The sequence below is a fragment of the Neopelma chrysocephalum genome, unplaced genomic scaffold (genome assembly GCF_003984885.1).
Source record: "Neopelma chrysocephalum unplaced genomic scaffold, ASM398488v2 Primary Assembly neopelma1_93, whole genome shotgun sequence".
Classification (NCBI taxonomy): domain Eukaryota; kingdom Metazoa; phylum Chordata; class Aves; order Passeriformes; family Pipridae; genus Neopelma; species Neopelma chrysocephalum.
In genome coordinates, this window is record NW_020897755.1 from 566,110 (window position 1) to 581,017 (window position 14,908).

Here is a 14,908-nt window from a genome sequence, read left to right on the forward strand (position 1 = left end):
AAATGCTCCATGAATGCTCCTGGCAAATCTCTCCCTTTCGTCATAAGTCTGAAGTGCTGAGAAGGGAGGAGAGAAAATTTTCTCTGGAAAGAGCCAATTCTCAATTGAAATAGTCCTACCAGGCTTTGTAACATTTCCTGTCCCATTTTTGAAAGGTGAGATAACTCAGCTCTTTATTACACCTTTAGCATAATATAATAACTGGTCTGGAGAAGGAGCTGCTCTCCAGGGGAGGAAAGAGCTCCTCCAAATCCACAAATCCAGCTGCAAATTGGGTGGAAGTGTTTGTCTGAGATCCCAAGACGATGAGGCAAAAGTTTTATGTCAGGACATCTCAACATATTCTCTGGTGGCCACATCCCGTTCCTGTAGGTATTTCCACATGGCATTACTGATGCAATCCCTGTGTTTTACATTCATACTAACATTTATTAACAATGCTGTGGGGCTGCAAATCAGCACTGAAGAGCTGGACATCTGTGGATACCAGTCCTTTCTCCAAACTGTGTTTCTCTATCAGAAGGAACATTCTTGGGAAACATCCCAAGAGCAAAACCCTTCTCTTGCAAATCACGACATGGAACATCCCAAAAGTGAAACCTTTCCCTTGCAAATCGGGACATAGAACACCTCGAGTGAAACCCTTCCCTTGTATATCAAGACATGGAGCTACCACGAGGTGGCATCAAACTCATGTGATGGGGCATCGAACCTTCAGTTTTCAGGCATTTTTCCAGTTTGAGGACATCCCAGTGCAGCACTCCGAAGCCAAAAGAGGTGCACTGATATTTCAGAACCAGAAGCTCTAATTTCATAAATCTTCTGCATGTTTTGTTAGGTGTAATTTGACTGCCCTCCATGAGTAGCACTATTCTAGGGTGGTACCTGAATGTAAACCAGGTAAATTAACCTGTATTAAATAGGTTAATGCAGTGCTTTCCAAAATCCAGGGCTGGTCCCACCAAGGCAGAGGAAGGGTGAACATGGCTTTTAGGAACAAATGACTTGGCAAAAGTGTTCTGCAGAAAGGTTCCCAGAAAGAGGGCTGTGAGTTCTGCTGGTGCTCTCTGCCATATGCACCCGAAGGCTTAGGACACGAGGTGAAACCAGCACCTGGCACGCTGGGCCAGCTCACAGATGTGTGAAATCCTCATCCTGGCAGGTTGTGTGACAGGGCACAGCCCTTGGCACCGGGTAGGAGGTGATGGATCACCCCAGTGTCCTCCTGCAGGTGCTGCAGAAACCTGGCCCCACACTGCACAGCCCACAGACTGTGTGTGTGGGGGCTCGGGGTGGGAAAGGCACCGTGGTGCTGCAGGAAACCCATGGAAAAGGGAGCATGAGGAGTGATGCTAATGGCCCACAGGACCTGCCAGGTTTGTGTCTGTGGTGGTGTGGGTGGGTCCAGTAACAACCCACCCCCCGTGACAGCCAGACCCAGCCTGGGCAGCCCCAGCAAGGGCCACGGAGCAGTGACTGATGTCTGGAGGTTCTGGGGTGAGTTCCAAAGGTTCTGTGGAGGTACTGGAGGTTCAGTGACTTCACTGTCAGCCCAGGCCTTTCCCATCCTCTGGCTGGTTCCAAAGCTTTGCTTTGGGAGGGTCTCAGTGGGGCAGCTTTTACTCCCACTCCATTCAAGTGGAAACTTATCCCCTCTCTGGCAGAAAACAGGCAGTTTGGCCAACTTCTTAATGATATCTGATTCCCTTTAAACCCTTGCACTTTAAACACTTGAAGGGTACCACTTCTTACAGGGTACCACTTCTTACAGAAACACACTTCTGTAGGAGGGAGGGACCTGGAGCAGAGCCAAGGAGCCGGAATTGGGATACAGCATTGCACAAGAAAGGCAGAGAGAGAAGGTCTGTATCAGCCATACCAGAACTGGCAGTCACAGAACAGAGCCAAAGGCTCTCAAATTCATCAGACTTCCTCCTCCCAAGCTCTTGCTGATATGAGACATTCAATTTATACATTTTTTTAATTTATCTTTTTGTGCCATGTTTTCAAGATACTTTAAGCAGATCCTCAGCACCCCAGAGGCTGAGGTGCCAGGAAAGGGCTGTTGGGCCCATGATAGACAAAGCCACTGGCACTGCTGATTAAGGTGAGCAGCACCTTGTCTGTGTGAGCACTTATTTCCCTCTAAGTCCCTAAAGAAGACTGGCCTTATAACTCCAAGGGCAAATCCTCAGAGTCAAAAGCTCCTGGATACCTCTATAGCTTTTTTACACTTTATCCTCCTCTCAAAACAAAGAGATTCCATGCTAGGTCTTCCTTATCTTGCAGGACTGAAAGCACAGCTTCCCTTCTGTGCATGAATTCATCCCTGGAGGAATTCTCCCCCACTCCCTTCCTTGGGAACTCCTTACTGTTGTCCCTCCACCACAGGAGTTACAGGCAGCCCATCATTCTATTCCCTAAGGACTTCGTTCCCTGCTCATCCTCCAAAGGGCTTGGGAAAGCTGTGTTCATTCCCTGGTGTGCACTGGGGAAGCAGAACCCTGTTTCCTGCAGGGATGGAGTGGGGACATGGGGCAAGGGGGGACACCTGGATCACTGAGCTCAGCTCCCTGTGTACACAGCAATGTGAGTTTTCTTCAGGAGAGACCCCAGAGCTTCTTCACTGCACACCCTGTAGCACTGAGGGCAATGAAAAAGTCTCCAGGACTTTACTACAAGTTTTATAAGTACAGATAGAAAAAAGAAAAATAAAAAGGAGAAAACATGTACTTTACTCCAGTACCCAAAGAGGGCTCACAAGAGAGCTGGAGAGGGACTTTGGACAAGGGCATGGATGGACAGGACAAGAAGAATGGCTTCACATTGACAGAGGGCAGGGTTAGATGGGATATTGGGAAGGAATTCTTCCCTGTGAGGGTGGTCAGGCCCTGGCACAGGTTGGCCAGAGAAGCTGTGGCTGCCCCATCCCTGGAAGTGTCCAAGGCCAGGTTGGACGGGGTTTGGAGCAACCTGGGGTAGTGGAAGGTGTCCCTGCCCGTGGCAGGGGGTGGGACTGGATGATCTTTAAGGTCCCTTCCAACCCAGAGCAGTCTGTGATTCTGTGATTCTAATTCACTGCCAGTTCGGTGCTTTCCAGCAGCTCCGGGTTCCTGGGAAGCCCATGTGATATCTTGGAGTCCAATCAAGAATATTTTCCTAAAGCATTTTGACATGATGAGCTCCACACAAGTGAATGAAGGAACTGCCCAGGCCCAGCTCTAAAAACTCTGCTCTGGATCTGCTGCTGATCCACCTATAGCCAGGCACGAACTCCTGGCAGACAGTGGTGCCACCCCGGGTTTCAGGAACACTGCCCTAATTCCATGGTTCTGTGCTGATTACACAGCCTCAGCCACTTAATAGTGGATGTAGGGTTGGTTTTATTTCCTGTAAAGAACAGGGTGTTTGGCAAAAGAGGAGAGTGAGAGTGACAGCTGTGTACACATTTCACATATTTCCAGTGTTATTTCTCCTCCAGAGAAGAACAGAGCTGTTATTAATAATCACCTTGCCAAGTTTCTGAATTGATATTTTGAAATGAGCTGGGGATATAATTTAGGAACACAAGCAAGGGGGAAAATGTGCTTTCAATTGAACTTGAAATGGATGGAGAGTTGATGATGCAGCAAGAGAAATGATGGTGATTCTGGAGGGCTCTAGCTGAAAGAAGGAAGCTGTAAAACAGAGGTTTTCCAGACAATCCACAATAAACCTGAGAATGTTGTCCAAACACTCCTGGAGCTCTGGCAGCCTTGGAGCCGTGACCATTGCCCTGGGGAGCCTGTTCAGTGCCCAACCACCCTCTGGGGGAAGAATCTTTTCCTAATATCCAGCTTAAAACTACCCTGACACAGCTTCAGGCCACTCCTTCAGGTCCTGTAACAAATATTCCCCTGAACCCGCAATTTCCCCCCAGAATCTCAGTAAAATGGTGGGGGTTTAGATGTCTTTGTTTAATTTCCTTATTTTTAACCCAATTTAGAGGTTTTTTAAGGGATGAAGATGGATCAAAAGAAAACCAAGGCCAAAATAAAAGGATTTACATGTTGGCATCGTGTGAGTATCCATGAGGTTGGGTTGGGTGGGTGTAAAAGCCTTTTTTGGAGGGCTTTCCGCCCCATTGTCTCCAAAAGCTTTTTCTTTGCCCAAATCCATCATCATTTGGCTGTGGAAGATGCTGGAGCCTGAGAGGTTTTGGATGGAGGTGAAGGAGGCTGAAGTGGATGAATACACTTAACAAGTGTTGTTGCTTAGGCAGCACCAGAGCTTGCAAGGCACTGTGTGGCAGGAGTAACCCTTAGAAGTGTGCATTTGGCATGTGAAGGATGCAAGGTGGGCTGTGGGGCAATAGAAGTACCAGACAACATTGTCAGTGTTCCCTCTCTTGTCATCTATGAACTCCTACAGAAGGAAACAGTTTGAAAACCAGTGGAAAAGAATGAAGTGTTGAGGCATCACAACTGCAGCCTCTCCAGCTGTGACTCAGAGCCCCTCTCCACTCAATTCAAAATGAGATCTCTGAAGAAAAAATTGTGTGGGGTTCCTGCTTGCTCTCTGTAACTGCAGCAAAATTAAATCTCCTTCCTGCAACAAACGAAATCCCTGCAAAGCCTTGCCCATGGCTGATGTTACAGCAGAGGTTTATCATCTCGTCTGTGTCCCAGGGCAGACTGCTCAGTCTGCAGGACTGGCATTCATCTTATCACAGCCAACTCATCTCTGCCAGCCTTAGACCCAGTACTACAATAGTCTGGAGTTTTTCCTGCCTGCTGAGCACCACAGGCTCTGCTTGTCACAGGGCAGGCAACAACTGGGTGACAGGAACACCCTTTCGAGGTGTACACCACAACCACCGGCCAGCTGTGGTCACAGAAAACCTTCATACTCATAGAGCATCCATTTAACAAACACCAAAGGCCACGTGTTTAGAAATGTGGCGTTTACAGCCAGCAGCCCCCCAGCCCTGGGGATCCCATGACCCCTCAGAGGCCCCCTGAGGCCCCCAGGCCTGAGCAGATGTGTGCCTGAAACGCACGGCACTCTGGAGCTGCCCATGGTGTCTGTCCTCCTGACCTGCACCCCTGGCTTTCAGAGCACATGGATAATTTTCCAGGATGTGGTTCTCCCAACCCATCCCTTTGCCAGGCTGGGAAGCTGCTGGCAGGGCCCTCAGCAGAGCTGCTTCCCTTCCTCAGGGCTCACCTGCCTGGGTCCAGGGGTGTCCAAATCTGGGGTGCTGTGAGGAGAGAGCAAGTGAGAAGCCCTGTGTGGGTTTCCAAAGCTGTTTTTAAGCTCAGGCTCCTGCCCCTGGGGCCAGTGCATGAGCCACATCACAGCCATGGCCATCCTTCAATGTGTCCCTCTGGTTTGGACCCAGAGCTGGGATTGACTTCTTGGCTTGATCTCAGACCAAGTCCTGCTGCATTAAGGGATGCTGTGCCCTCCCTTCTCAAACAGGGCATGTTTTCTTTGCAGTAGCATATATCAACACAGAGTTTGGATGGTGATGAGAGGGCTGGAACACAATCTCCTGTGACTTGACTTGGATTAAACACAGCCCAGCCAGGCTGAGCCCTGTAAACACGGCAGCTTCCAAGGAACTCCCAGCAGTGCATCTGCACTTCTTGGGAAATCTAAGCCTCAAAGATCTGCATAAAAACGTCAGTCACTGCCCAGGCTCAGCCTCAGCCTCGGCAAAGAACAAATTTATGCAGAGCCACGATGGAAATTCATTTCCCTGAGTTTTGCAGTGCCAGGATTTCATGGTGTCTCCCGTTACACTTCAGAGGCAATTTTACAAGGTAGATCTTTAGAGACTTGAATTCTTAATACAAAATAGAAGTGGAATATGAAAGGTTGAAGAATATCTTCTGAGCTCCCCACAGATGGAAAGAAACTGCTTTCCCTTGTGTCATTTTCTCTTGCAAGTAGCTAATGACATGCATTAAATACAGGGCCAGATCCCAAATGTACTTCCCCAGCTGCCAATGATTTTCTTTATGGACCCATGGATGATTTCTTTGTGCTGTGCCCCTCTTCACAGCGAACTTTGCACAAGTGTAGGAAGGACTCTGCTGCATCTGATTGCAGGAGGGTGAATCATTGACACATTTCTAAACAGTTTAAGTAGAACAGAAAACAGAATCAAGCTGTAAGGCCACTGTCTGATTAATTAGAAGGGCAAGGGTAAGAATTAGGCTGGCAGAAGTTTCCCATGTGAATTATTTTTCAATGTGATTGCAAAGCAAAATCAAATTGGGCAAGTTATGACAAAAATATTTTTGATTGCTTGTTGGTTGTTTGGGTTTTTTTTTCAATTTGGGAGAAATGATTTGGTTTGTTCTTTTTAATATAGTAATTTTCAGACACAACTGGAATTGCAACTCCTCCTGGATTCTGTGAGGCAGGAAGGATTCTGTGCCGCTGTGGGACGCTGTCAGTTTCTTTACTTTTATTTAATTGCACCATAAAAACTTGGAATGAATGCAGAACATTTCTCTCTCCCTCACAGTTGCCTTTGTTTCAGTTTGCTTCCCCAAAATTTCCTCTGAGTAAGTGGGAGTGAAACCTCTGCCTCCTGCAGCAAGAGGCATCACTGCAGGTGCAGCCATGGCCAAAATCTAGTTTAGAGCAAAGGAACTGGTTCCCTACTCAGTGGATATTCAGCCTTCTCTAATGGATCAGTGTGGAGCTTCCCACATGTAATATCCAAAACACAAGGAGCTTTCGTGCACCTGGGCAGCCTTTGGTGAGGATGATGCCTTAAGCCCATAATGATTTTCTTATTTTTCTACCTTACAAGTTTTATAGGTAATAGAAGTAGATTTTAGAAATAAACCCCTTTCTCCCTCCTCCCCGTAGTATCCCTTAGTTTATATTCCTCAATCCTTTCACCCCATTCCATACTCCCTATATCACCCTATCCCCATATCTAGTAGAAAATATTTAGTCTCTTGTCAAGGCAACCCTGTCTTGTTTGGAGAACGCTTGTATCTTGGCCTAAACCACAGGACAGAGTCAAAGAACTGGGTCACCCTGCTCTCTGTACGCTGAAGATGAGGAAGATGATGAAGAGGGGGTCCCAAAAAGCCCCCCGACCCAATTCCGAGAGGCGGGCCAGGGGGTGGACCAGGCCAAAAGTTATAGGGTGGACACACTTAGGATTGGCCAAATATTGTTATAAATGTAACATCCCGGGCACAGCCCGGCGCGCGCGCGTCGTAACATCTATTGCCTTGGCATAATTAAACCCTTTCTTATCTCACCCCAGCTTACGGCTCCTGAATTTTTTTCGTAGCACCAGCTGAGCAGGCATCAGGATGGGGGACCCCACAAGGTGCTCCCTGGGAGCTGTGGTGCCATCTCCTCCATGGAGCCTGTGTGCTCACAGAGGGAGCTCTGGGTTTGCCCTGCGTGACTCAACGGAGCAGAGCAGAGAGAGCTCCTGCCTGACACAGCCTCGCTGGCACGGGAGCAACCCTGGGCAGCTGTGGGTGTGCCTTGTGTGAGCTCTGGCTTTCACTGGCACTTCCCAGAGGTCTGGGCTTCTTCACTCCCCTGCGCCCTGGAATGGGAAGGCAGAGCTCTGGGGAGGCCTCACCTGCAATTTTGGGGCAGTTTGGGGCACTGCAGTATAAGAAAGGTCTGAAGCCATTAGAGAACGTCCAAAGGAGGGCAATGAAGATGATTAAGAGCCCTGAGGGGAAGCCATGTGAGGACACTGAGGACACTTGGTGTGTTCAGCTGGAGAAGAGGAGACTGAGGGGAGACCTCACTGCAGTTCCAACTGCCTGGGCAGGGGCAGAGGAGGGGCAGGGACTGAGCTCTGCTCTGGGGGGACCAGGGACAGGTCCCAGGGAATGGTCTGGAGCTGTGTCAGGGCAGGCTCAGGTTGGATCTCAGGCAAAGGTTCTTCCCCCAGAGGCTGGTTGGGCACTGCCCAGGCTCCCCAGGGCAGTGGGCACAGCCCCAAGGCTGCCAGAGCTCCAGGAGGGTTTGGATGATCCTCTGGGACACAGGGTGTGACTCTTGGGGATGGTCCTGTGCAGGGCCAGGGTTGGACTCGGTGATCCTCATGGGTCCCTTCAGCTCAGCATATTCTGTGATTCTGTGATTCTACAAGGAGGAAAGACTTCTTAGCAATTCACAACAACTGTGATCTTTAGGAGCAGACAAACACTCATCTGCAAAGGAAAACACATCCAAAGGAGCTGCTCGATGCTGGTCAGTCACCCAAGTCAGCTTTGGGTTTTCCAGCCTGTTTTCAGTCACAGGATTAGCTCATGGTTCTGCTGGGGCAGTACCTGAGTCACTGAGCAGTACAGATGATGGCACCACTCACAAACCTGCCAAACTCCAGTGAGGTCCTGAAGATGCTCGTGTTAAATGGAAGGAGCTGTTGCATCTCCTTTCTGCAAAGCAGTGGAGGCCACCACAGAGGACACAGACAGAGCAAAAGCTCCAAAGCTCCCTTGGTTGAAAACTAACCTTGTAAAAGTGCATTTCACTGCATAGCCACAAAGCTGGTACAGGGTCCTCACCTCGTCAGATGCCACACAGGCTCAGCAGCAGATTGGTTTCTACCTCCCAGCCTTTTTCACCCCCAATTTTGGGGTCCTGGGTGATTCCCACTGAGTCGGAGAGTAAACTTTTCACTTTGTTGCGTGATGACCATGATGAGGATGAAGAACTAACACTCATCCAGCCTAAGTTCAGACCTTAATTAAATCCCCTAACCCGACTCTAGGTGGTCACTTGTCCTGGTGGAGCCAGAGCCTGGGCATCTCTGACATGTGGATCAGCCACAGTGTGTGGGGTATCATCAAGAGGGACCCCATTTTTTAGGTTCCAAATACAAAAAGTGGGGTGAATTCAGGCACAAGTGACATCCTTGATGTTGGAAATAAGATCTGCAGCAGGCAAACCACAGGCTTGTAACTCAGCTGCTGAACTGGCTTTCCTCTTACTCCAGTGTAAGTTAAAATAAAAGACTCTTCATGCAAAATCACCCCTCTGTTGAATTCCTGCTGTTGGCATTACAGTTGCACTGAGTGGTCCGAGCTGAGTGATCCGAGCTGCAGGTGAGAATTCATATTTCAGGTGCTGCATCAGCACTCTGAACTGGTTCCTTCCAGAAGCATGTGCTCCCCTGGCACTGCATGGCAATGTGAGAAATCCGAAAAACCCTGTCCAGCTAGTCAGACACCAGGTCTGGAGATCACATTTTCCAGTTTCTGCTGTAAATGAAGATATTTTTTAACATCCTATGAAATAAAACATTTGCAAGGGAGCCCTGGTGTGAGAAAAGGAAGTCGCTGATATGCCCGTAATTGCATTTCTGCCTTTATGAGCTACAAAATTAGCAGTGATTTCTGTAAGGGGGTAACAGAAGAAGCTTGAGGAGGCGGATCCAGAGAGACCAGCATGGGAACATGTTCAAAGAGCTGCCTTGTGTAATGTGTCACTGAGAGCTGGCCAGGAATGCACCAGGCACGCTGCAAGGTCCAGGCTCTGTCCGAGGAATCTGCAACACAACACCGGCAAACTGGGAGCCAGGACATCCCTGAGGAGGATGTCTGCACCAGGAAGGAAGAGAAGAGCAATAAACACAGTTGTGGAAGCAAAAAGGTTAATGGAGGACATTGGAAAACAGGACAAGAGAGGGCAGGATGAAGAAGGGACAGCCTGAAGGACATCAAGAGGGGACAGGAACAGTGAGAAGGAAAAGGAAAAGAAGCTAAACCTCAGTTTTTAATATTATTCATTGTGGATAAAAAATGGGTTTAAATAAGTGCCCACTGCCAAAGTCCTGCTGTTGTCCTGCTGCTCTGGCACTGATTGTTCATCAGGGATGTGCCCACTGTGCCATGACCTACGAGCTCATCACCCCACGCTGCGTGAGGCAGAGAGCTCTGCTCTGCCCCCAGCCAGCTGTGCCCCAGCAGCACCTCGCTGTGCTCCTGAGCCCTTCAAGGCATGGTCCAAACTTCTTCCAGACTCTGCAGCCTGATGGGTGCAGCATCAGGAGGGTGAAGCACCAGGCCAAAACCTCTGAATGTGCCTTTCTGGCATGGCCCCAATGCTCCAGCACAGTTAAACTATTACCTTCTGCTGATATCTGTCTTCAGTAATTATAAAATTTCATTTTCTTTGTGCTGATGCTGTAACTGACTGAACTGGAAACATTCCCAGAGAGAAGAGAACTGTACTCTGAAGACATTTATTTTAATTGTTTCATGAGGCCCCCATAGAAGACGATGCTGAGATGCCTAAAGAGGCAGCATTAAAGTGTGGGAGCTTCTCCTGCCAGAGGCACCTCATGCTGAGTCTCTGACAGTCCACTTTGCCTCTAATGGGCTCCTTCATGCTGCTGTATGCCCTCTGCACCTGACTGATTGCTTGATTTTCTGCCCTTCATCTCAGATGACTGTTAGTCAGCTTGACTTGGACTTCTCCAAGCTGAGATAAGAGCAAAGTTGCCAGGATTCCAGGTGATCTCAGAGGTCTCCAAGGGACAGAGCTTTCCTGATGGAGTTTCAAGGTGTCAACCTGAAGCCATTTTCTAGAAGAAAATTGACGTGAAAAAAAAAAAAAGAGAGAGACAGACAGTGGAGGAATAAAAAGTTAAGACAAAAGGTTTCACATGCTCTGGAGTGAGCACTTCCCTGGCAGGTCCCCTGTGAGGCTGTGGCAGTAGAGCTCCTGGGCTGTAATTGCAGATGAAATATGGCTTTTCAGGGCAGTCTTGGGTCCAGGCTAGATGGAGAAACCAGAGAATAAACTCCTGGGAAGTTGGATTTGCCAGTGGATAAGTTGGGTGAAAAAAGTGTGCTCTGGGCTGTGCTGGGGAGCCTCAAGTGACCCCATCCCAGGCTGTGAGGGGACCCAACAGTCATCAATGAGCCTTCCCCTGAGTGTGACACAGACCCAAGAAACCAAACCTCACAACAACTGCTGGTTTTAACACTCACAGGCAGCAGTGCAGCTTTACCTCACTGAACAGTCTCTTCATAATCACAACCAGTACAAATTGAGTTCAAAAGAGTGTGTTAAAGTCATTAACTGAAGACTGGGTGAGGAAGTTCTCCATTCCCTGGGGATTATCCATCAGGGCCCAACACTGCACTCCATTAGCCTTTCTGAAACACGCAGGGCGTGTGTATGTAGAGAACACGGTAATTGCTTTAATTACAAGTCTTTTGATTAGCAATTTTTATTCACTGTCAAGAAGGTTGCCTGCTCCTGCATTTGTGGAGAACAGTTTTTATCCCCTCCTTCTCAGGAACGTGTTTGGCATGAGCTCCTCGGATCTCTACAGAGATCCTCCCTGCAGCAGAGCACCAGGTGTTTGTCTGTGTGTGTGTTTGCACGAGGAGAACCATCATAATTTGGTCCTTTCTAGGCTCCCTGTAACACTCTGCATCCTCAGAGCCACAGCATGGCTGAGGTTCCAGGAGCCACCAGGTGACTGTTTTCCTCCTGCCTCCTCTGATCTCAGACAGGCCCTTTGATTTGCTGCCCTCTGACACCTCAGCACTTGCTTTGATCACACCTCCCAGAGGTGAGGTGAGGTGGGCTGACCCTGGCTGGGGGCCAGGTACCCACCAAACATCTCCATCACTGCCCTGCTCAGCTGGAGAGTGGAGAGGAAATGAAGTGAAAGGCTGGTGGGTTGAGATAAGGGCAGGGAGGGATCACTCAGCAATTACTGTCACAGGCAGAACAGGCTCAGCTTGGGGGAAATGAGTTTAATTTATTACCAATCAAATCAGAGGAGGATGATGAGAAATAAAATTAAATCTTAAAACATTTCCCTGACCCCTACTTTTTCTCAGGCTCAACTTCACTCCCAATCTCTCCCTCCTTGCCACGCAAACCCAGGACAAGAGGAAACCTGTTTGCCAGAGCAAAACCATTGCATTTCCAGAGCTCACAGCTGGTAGGAAGGATCATTTGGTGCCACGGAATGAGGAAAGAGGTAGGGACAGTGCCACATAGTGTGTTGGAAGAGTGCAGGACCTGCATGGAAGAAGACTGGCAAAGCCATGGGTGGTGCTGGGGTGAAGGGAACAGGTTTAATCAAAGAATCACAGAATCACAGAATATCCTGAGTTGGAAGGATCCACCAGGATCACCCAGTCCAACCCCTGGCCCTGCACAGACACCCCAACAATCCCCCCCATCCCTCAGAGCGTTGTCCAAACGCTCCTGGAGCTCTGGCAGCCTTGGTGCTGTGCCCACTGCCCTGGGGAGCCTGGTCAGTGCCCAACCACCCTCTGGGGGAAGAACCTTTTCCTGAGATCCAACCTGACCCTGCCCTGACACAGCTCCAGCCGTTCCCTCAGGTCCTGTCGCTGGTCACAGAGAGCAGAGATCGGAGCTGCCCCTCCTGAGGAAGCTGTAGGCTTCCAGGATTTTTTGCCAGATGCTCAGAAAATAATTTTACTCAAGAGAATTCTGGAATTTAGGCTGTAACACAAGAAGAGTCCAACCAGAGGCCAGGATGAGGTGGCAGTCCCAGCCTGGGATGGAAGGCAGGGACCCCAGGGAGTGAGTCAAGCAGAGGGAGCTTCTCTTTTCTGAAACCCAGTTTTGGTCTCACCCCAAGTCCTCCTTGTTGGCAGGTGATCCCATGGGAGGTCAGAACCAAGCACACAGGGGGACAGTGACCGACCTGGACAATCACACTGGAAAGAGAAGAGTGGGATCAGGAGGGGCACTGTGCAGGGCCATGCCTGCATACATCTCATGCACATCTGGAAAGACCTATCTCAGTCCTTCGGTGATGCAGCTGAGGTACAGGGCCACCAGCACCCTTTGAGTGGCCCCCTGTGCATGCACCCCCACATGGCTAATGACTGGCAATTTGTCCTTGCCCAAAGTCACACAGGGACATGTTGCTGACATGGGGATGGAAGGTGCTCTGTCTTCATCAAGGGCTCCAAGGGTGCAGAGTCAGATATTCAAATTCTGAGAGACAAAACCTTCCGTTATTGGAGAAAGAAGCCAGGGCATTGCCAGGGGTGGATACTGGGAACAAGGCATGTGGGACTGCCAAGGCAGAAGGTGTCTGTGACACTGCACTTACAAAACATGTATAAAATATCAGAAAAAGGACAGGAACCTCTACTGCAGCCAAGGAACTGTATCGGGACAACCTGTGTGGGCAGAGTGTTCCCATGTTGATTGGAATTAAGCCAGGTCAGCAGCCTGGATTAACAGCAGTCAGGATTAACAGCCTCCTCTTGGGAATGTACCAGGGGAACTCCACAGGACTGTGGGGTCTGAACCTCCTCTGTTTGCAGTTCCATCAGCAGGAAAATGGACTTGCTGGGCAGCACAGTCACCCCGAGTCGGGCTCGGAGCAGAGAGCACTGCTGGTGGAGCTCTCTGTGCTGCCCTGACCCCCTCAGAGAGTCTCTCATCTAATCTTGGGAAAAAATTTGTGCTTTTTCAGTTTGAGATCTGGCAGAGGCAGCCCCCAATTCAGGCAAGTGTGGAATCCCCACTAAAGACAGGAAACCCCAGACCCAGCATCAGCAAACTGTGACTCGGGCAGGGCCTTGAGCACTCCCAGGAGAACTCAATACATTCCCTGTTTCAGGAGGGATTGCTGGATGGGTGCCATGCTGCCTGGCCAGCCTGAGTTTGCCACCACCACAAAATAGTTTTTGGTAAGAAACATCTGGCTGCAGATTGTTCTTTTGCTGGTGGGGTTTGCTCTCAGCCCCGGGAGGCAGTGGATGGCACCACTCTCCAGCCCAGCATTTCAGGGACATTAAAGTGATGCTACAATACTCAGTAAACATTCTCAAGGCTGCCTTAAATATCAGCTTGACATCTTTTTGTTAAGCAAGAATGACAAACAGGAAAGGAATAGTGAGAATGCAGGTGTCAAGATGAAGATGAATACAATACTGCAGCTCCTGTGGTGGGTGGTGGGCTTAGCTTTCCTCAAGTGCTGTTTGAGGGGGTAACACAGTCATTCCCAGCTCAACCACCTCACCTTCCTTCCGTGCTTTGATCAGCAGAGGGTTGAATAAACAGATGGGCACTTGGGTCAGTCACTCATCCCAGCATCTCTGCTTAGCCAGGCTCAGCAAATGTGCAGCCTGCAGAGAGACACTGATGGATCTATTTACGCTCCATTCCAGATTTAAAGCTTTTTTTTCTCTGCAGCCTGAAGAATTGGAGATTAAGTGTTTTAATTGGGATGTAAGGTTAGAGTTGCACTGAGGAAGGGAGGAAGGCAGCCTCCAAAACAGCAGGATGAGGCTGAGCTGCTGCAAGCCAACCCTGAAGAGAAGCGTGTGCAGCCCCATCCCTCCCCTCTCCAAGAGGGAGTTGTCTTCTACTCCATCAAACCAACTCTAGACAAAGGCAGGACCCACAGGTCAAAAGTCTCCTGATACTGAACTTCTCTGAAGGCTGGGGCATCCAGCGAGACATGATGGATGTCCTTCCTCCTGGGGAACACAACAGGAAGAGAGACAGAGGAGCAATGGAAAGCTTTTAGAGAGCTATTTTCAGCCTTTCCCCACCAACTGAAAACCTTTACAAATTGCAAGTGAGGGTTGCGCCACAAAAGCTTCCTCTGTGCCAGTCCTGTCTGACAGGAGAACACAGGTTGAAGAGGAAGCAGACAGTGCATTTCAAAGGGCAGGAGCAGGGATGGCTTCCATTTAGGATGAATCATCCCCATACCTTATCACAGCACCGCAGGGCTGTGTTTTAAATCATCATCTTCTGACACTTAGGCACTGCAGTCCCTGGCCTAGAGCTCAGAGCTCCAGCAGGAGATCTCAAGATGAAAAGCAAAGGCTTTGGAAAAGTCACACATGGGATCTACAGCAAAAATGGGAACCAGTTCCAGATGTCCAGAGCTGCAGGCAGAGCATCTGCTTTA

General features: G+C 49.3%; 1 long non-coding RNA gene across 2 annotated transcripts; it reads left to right on the forward strand.

Moving 5' to 3' along the window:
* The first annotated feature begins 2,004 nt into the window (after positions 1-2,004).
* On the forward strand, positions 2,005-3,506 carry LOC113972530. 2 transcript variants are annotated; one of them, XR_003535938.1, is made up of 2 exons: positions 2,005-2,107; positions 3,101-3,506. It is a non-coding gene; the product is annotated as an uncharacterized LOC113972530 (long non-coding RNA). The 2 variants fall into 2 exon arrangements; XR_003535939.1 differs by having other exon boundaries at positions 3,104-3,506.
* Positions 3,507-14,908: the final 11,402 nt, after the last annotated feature.